Source organism: Macrobrachium rosenbergii, chromosome 9 (assembly GCF_040412425.1).
Source record: "Macrobrachium rosenbergii isolate ZJJX-2024 chromosome 9, ASM4041242v1, whole genome shotgun sequence".
In the NCBI taxonomy this organism is placed as follows: domain Eukaryota; kingdom Metazoa; phylum Arthropoda; class Malacostraca; order Decapoda; family Palaemonidae; genus Macrobrachium; species Macrobrachium rosenbergii.
In genome coordinates this window covers 29,393,052-29,399,051 of record NC_089749.1, presented here as the reverse complement: position 1 = coordinate 29,399,051, position 6,000 = coordinate 29,393,052, and the positions used below count along the sequence as shown (strand labels likewise).

The 6,000-nt window shown below is 48.6% G+C and overlaps 1 protein-coding gene across 9 annotated transcripts in view; it reads left to right on the top strand.

The window, feature by feature from the left end:
• Positions 1 to 6,000, top strand: part of LOC136841650 (protein arginine N-methyltransferase 6-like) — a 142,588-nt gene that overhangs the window by 83 nt on the left and 136,505 nt on the right. The window contains exon 1 of one of the 9 annotated variants that reach the window (XM_067108783.1): positions 1 to 15. This exon is cut by the window's left edge and continues 83 nt beyond it. The gene's annotated coding sequence lies outside the window, so the exon portion shown is untranslated. Of the gene's footprint in view, positions 602 to 785; positions 928 to 6,000 lie in introns of those variants that run through there. The other 8 variants (XM_067108780.1, XM_067108782.1, XM_067108788.1 and 5 more) reach the window with 8 other exon arrangements.

The window sequence follows — 6,000 nt, the reverse complement described above, 5'->3', positions numbered from 1 at the left end:
CAATACACTGGAAAAGTAAGCAAATCAGTCGTGTTCTAGTTTCAGCTTTTTGAAGTATTGTAAGTGTTTAGAACAAGTAAAATTGCATTTAAAAACGGTCTTTAAATTAATGAAGAGTGAAAAATTGAGTAAACGTTATGTGCTAACGAAGTGAACGCAACCGTCTTCTACTCTGTTCTTGTAACGGCCTTGTTAATCCGTCAGCTGATTTCGCCTTTGATATTTATATTTAAAAAATACCGTACGTTATTACTGTATTATCTCTTACGTTGATTTTTGTCGGGATGTATTAACCAGTTATGTTATAGAGAGTAGACTTTATCTGACGTATCAGATGCCTTTATGAAAACCCATCCTTTGAGGCAGAACTATGTAAAAGACCCTAACGAGGCTACCTTGCGCCTAATTGCATTTGCCCCTAACACAGGGCCAATGTCCAGGCTTGGCCAATTTGAATGATTAGTGACTTGTACTCAAGCAAATGGCCGAGTTATAATCAACTAAAAAGTTAGACATTTTTCTTTTGTCCGTCATACCAGGTACGAGCGTTTGGTGGTGCCAGGTGAGATTCAGTGGCGTAGGCCTAAATTAGGCCTATGCGGTAAGTTGTAGCTTGTATGGTAGGTGATGGTTGCCGACAAAGCCTGGTCAGAGACTTATGGTTGCTACAAGCTGCGGGGGCCTTTGTGTAGCCTAAGTACTGCTTACCAACTTGCATAATTTATAGGTCAGGTGCAAGGGGATACCTGGGGAAGAATTAGGCTATTTCTCAGGAACAGCTCGTCATTGTGTGGTTCGGATTCCACAATAAGCTGTAGGTCCCGTTGCTGGGTAACCAATTGGTTCTCAGCCACGTAAAATAAGTCTAATCCTTCGGGACAGCCTTAGGAGAGCTGGTAATCAGCTGAGTGGTCTGGTTAAACTAAGGTATACTTAAGGAACAGCTCTGCTCTGACTAGGCTATTACCTTGGAAATTGAATTTGGTAGAACTAAGCAAGAGCCTTGCATCGGCTATTAGCTACTGTGGAAATTGGGTAGAACTGCTGAAAGTAATAGCTCTGTGTCAGGTATTACTTTGGAAATTGACTTTTTTTACAGTATCTTGGTTGCTTATCAAGAATTTATCATTAGTTTTTGTCTCTCGACTGTGATTAACCTCAGAACTGATTCTATTTTTGCTATCGTGCATGTGCAGTGGTATAGTTTCCTTCACTGGGGCTTCAGGGGACCCCTGCCCCCTGGCTAAGTAACACGACCTAGTAGGTTAGGTTAGGTGGGTATGCTAGGTTAGTATGGTTCCTTTTAAAATAGATTTCCTTAACCAATCCCTTCTTTAACATATGATTCCCTAATGTCTCTCGTATTTGCGGAACCTTGCTGTACAGTCTGTGCAGTACTAAACATGAAGAAATGTATTCAACTCCCTACTGTAGGCGAATGGCTCCCTCTCATTTTTCCTCTCTAGAAGGCGCCTCCCCAACGTAAGCATGTCCGCTCCATTTCTGTGTTCTCCCCCACCCAAAACTCCGAATTCCCACAGTCTCCCTTTGCTGTTGAGTGGAGTTAGGGGGCAAATAACAGTTGGCCAACAACAAACAAACTCTCCGCCAGTATCAGAAGCCCTAAAAGTGTAGAAAAAACTAGTTTCCAAGGTAAAAACAGGCGCGGAGCTAGTACTTAGAATTACCGGGTTTTTTTTGTCAGTCAATTGTAATTAACCTCAGAAGTTGTATGTTGGCCATCATGGAATGCTATCGCACATACACAGTGTTATAGAGGGGCTTTTGGTAGAAAGTAGTGTTTCCTTCACCGGGGGGTTAGCCCCCTGCTAAGCAAACATGTACTGCTAGGTTAGGGTACATTAGGTTATTATAGTTCCTTTTACAGTGAGTTTCCTTAGCCAATGGCTTCTTAATGACTTGTGAATGCACGGAACCGTTTCAGGGTGGCCATCATAACAATAATGTCCGTTCTCTCTGCCTGTGTTTTACCTTGCCCAGAACCCCCTTGTTCACAGAGGGTCCCCGATAGAGATGTGAGGTTAATAATTGACCGACAATAAACAACACCACCTCCTTCATCAGCAATACTAAAAGTATAGGAAAACTCAATTTCCAAGGTAATAAGCCATGCAGAACTCTTACTCAGAAATACCTTGATTTTTCCTATACTTTTAGTGTTGCTGATGAAGGAGGCGGTGTTGTTAGTTGGTCAGTTATTATTAACCTCGTATCTCTATCCAACATGGGTGGGGACCCTTTGGGTACGCGGGGTTTTGGAAACACTGGGAGAAAGGCTGGACCACCATGTTGCTGTTATGGAAAGGTTCGACGCATGCACAAGTCATCAGGGAGCCATATGTTTAAGAAGGGATTGGCTAAGGAAACCTATTATAAAAGGAACTATACTAGCCTAACGTACCCTAACCTAACCCAACCTAGCTGGCCGTGTTACTTAGCCAGGGGGCAGAGCCCCCTGGTGCCCTCGGTGAAGGAAATTACTTTTTACCAAAAGATCCCCCATGACACTGCACATGCATGATAGCATTCCAGGATGTCCAGCCTACAACTTCTGAGGTTAATTACAGGTTAATTATAGTTGACTGACAAAAAATTGACAAAAAATAACGGTAAATTCTTGATGAGCAAAGAAAATATCATAGGAAAAATCAATTTCCAAAGTAACGCCCCTTGCGGGGCTATTGCTTAGCGTAGTTCTACCAGAGTTAGTTTGCAGAACATTGGGATCAGGCCTTTCTGTTGTTTAGTGTTACTTAGGGGGACCTGGGGGGCAAAGTTCCCTGGCCAGGTCAGGGCATGGCACCCTAAATGAGGTTAGGAAGGTAAGGTCTGGTTAGGTCAGGACATGGCATTTTAGGTTTGTTTTCATCTTTGGAACTTGTTCCTGTCATTCTACATTCACCCCTCTGGACAGTCCCCAACCCCCCCTTTCCCATCAAATGTAATATGGTTCTTTAGGTCAAGTTAGACTGGGAGTGAATGCAGAGTGAGTGGCCAGGGCTGCTGTAGGCCTAGTAGGCATTTCTGTAGTAAGCAATTCGGAGGGAAAATGACCTAACCAGTCTTACCTTAACCTAACCTAACTTGAGATGCCCTGACCTAACCCAGACCCCCAAGTAAGTTGTGACCCTTCACTTCGCATTCTAGCCTTAGACTGTATTCCTATAATTACCCTTGCCACTCTTTCTGGAAGTCCAGAAATATGCTTTTTTATATTGTATATTGTATTTTGTGTTTGTATTAGGTGGTCCATTCCGTATCTGTATTGCCCATTTTCCTAAAACTGAAGACAACTACCTCACCCCTCTGGTTTGCTAACTACCAGTTTGTGTAAAATGGGCACCATGTTTAGTGGCCCCTTGGGGATGAGAGTGAAAACAAACAAAAGATGGTAAATATCATAAACATAAACAATAGACTTAAACATGAACAAACACTAACCAATTGCAACAAATACTGGTAAAAGTTTACTTGTTCCTACACAAATACAAACCCTTGGTCCTTTACATATGGGGATACTTTCGGCGTAGCTGAACAGGCTGCTAAAGACTTACAAGGCATGAGTTGGTATTACTACCAGCTGGGCATGTGGTTGGTAACAGTGGGAAACCCACGGTACCAGCCGCCCAGACTCACGCACCCACTTTACTTTCCGGCCTTGTCTGAAGTGGACGTGTTTTGCGGCTCTCTGCTCGGACTTCTGGATGCTAAAGTGTCAACCTGTTCACGGTGTGTTTGTTCCTGTTTTCATTTTGCCTTGTTCCCCTGTGTATTTTTGTGTGTTTGTAAGATGGATGATCTTTTGCAAACCCATGACTTGGATAAGCCTGTGCGCCGGATTTGTCCTGGTAAGGACATAAAGTGCAGCGCCTTCTGCTGTAGTGAAGAATCAGACCCCCCTTCCCTTTGCTTAAAATGTCGCAAAGGGAGCAAGGACCCCCCTGATTGTACTGTTGATGACCCATGTGATGAGTGTAGGTTTTGGTCTCCTGAGACCCAGATATAAGCAGAAGGAATCCAAGGCGTCGGAGGGGCTGTCTTCGGCTCCTTCAACTCCAATTGTGGTTAATCCTTCTCAGTCTTATCTGCGTCCCGACAGCCTCCCCTTACTGCGCCTGAAGGAATCCATCTCCCTGTCCCCTGTGTCTGCATCCGCAGTCACAGAGGAGGCAAGATCGGTCAACCACTCCTCTCAGTTACCCCCCCTCACCCAGAGTCCCTCATCCCTGGATTAGGGGGGGGACCCTGCCCGCCTTTGTCTTCTTCTTCAGGTTTGGGATCTGTGCTGGGTTTGAGTCGGGCGTGGGAGACGCTCGGGATGGTTGGCAATCCTGATTTGTCCTCGCTTCTTGAGCACATCAGCTCGGTGGTGCAGGCAGGGGTCCTGCCCCCTCCCCCGCACTACTCACACGGTGGATGCTCTCATGACCTCCACCGTTACTGCTGTGTTGCCAAGGAGCGTGGTGACTTGATGGGAACGCATCATGCATATGGTGCAGTCCCTACCCCTGCCATCTCAGTGTCGAAGCTGGCTGGCTCGGTCACTCTGCTGCCTCCCGGCTACGCTCTCATGCCTCCTGCCTCGCTTCCACCGTTACCCGTGCCTACCCCGGACCGTCCGACGCTCCCTGCTTCACCAATTGTTCCTGACAGTGGACGTTCCCAGCTAGATTCGCCTCGACCAGTTGCTCCTGCTTCTGTTCCTGTCCCAGTTTCCGTCGACCCTGTATGGTCTGTCTTCGGCAAGCTGGGGGATGCGGTCTTATCTCTGATTGATAAGAAGAAGAAGAAGCGTGCTTGTTAACCATCCCCGTCTTCTTCTTCCTCGTTGTCGTCATCCTCGTCTTCGTCCTCCTCTCCCCCTCCCTCTTCTAAGTCAAATTGGGCTAGGAAGGGGAGGGCGGCTCCTCCTCCTTCTAAGAAGACTCGCTCTACTAAGGCAGCGTTGTCCCCCCCAGGGACAAACCGCTGGTTCTCTCACCGAGAAGGGCACCTCAATACCCTCCTCGGACAATTCGGGAGCTCCATCCTCCCGGACTGGTTCCGGTTTGGTGCCTCTCAAGTGCGTATTGCCAAAAGCACGCTCTCCTCCAGGAGACCGCACGGGCTCGACCTCCGTCACGAGTTCAGGCACGGGACGGGAGAAGGGGAAGAGCTTGCGGGCTTCTCCCCCACCCAAACCATCGCCCTTGCCCAAATCAGAGAAGGGCACGGCAGGGAGGGTGCCCAAAGACGTCCTGTTCCCGAAGGCATTGGGGATATCAACGAAAGGATCCCCACAGCCTTCTTCATCTGTTTCGACACCAAAGAAGGCTGGAACCTGCCCGGACAATAGGGACAGTGGCCTCCAATCAGCAGTCCGCGTTCCTGTGTTGGGCTCCTCTGCACGCCCCAGTGTTGAGGCTCGTCCAGCGTCGGAGCGTGGATCGGTTGTGAGGAGACTGTCCCCTGGTCATCATGACGGTCGCTCGCCCAGACGAGCCAGTCTGTCTAGGCCCTCTCACGCTCCCCCATTGCGGGTTGGGGACCGTGAGGGGTCCGTCGCCTCCACTGGCTATACCAGCGGACGCAACGGTAGTGTTCGCTCTGTCTCTCCCACCCCCTCAACTTCCTCAGGATTCTCCGGGAGGAAACGGGGTTGGTAGGATTGCTGGTTCTGAGGCCCTTGGGGAGTCGGCTTCAGGAGCGTCTGGCCCTCCCTCGCTCCAGGCAAGTGAGAGGTCGTACGCTGCTGTCATGCGAGGCATAGAGACGGGGTCTGTCTCGGGCTCTCCTGCGGGTGGGGCTTTCCCGGATGACCGTCTCTCGGAGGGTCCTCTTACGAGAGATCAAGACACTCCGGAAATGCAGAGGGCGTTTGTAGAAGTCGTTGCGCTGATCATTCAGCACAATGGCCTGGAGGAACCGCTTCCAGCCCCTTTGGAAGAACGGTCGTCCAGACTGGAGGAGTTCTACGCCTCCAGGAAGGATCCCAAACCC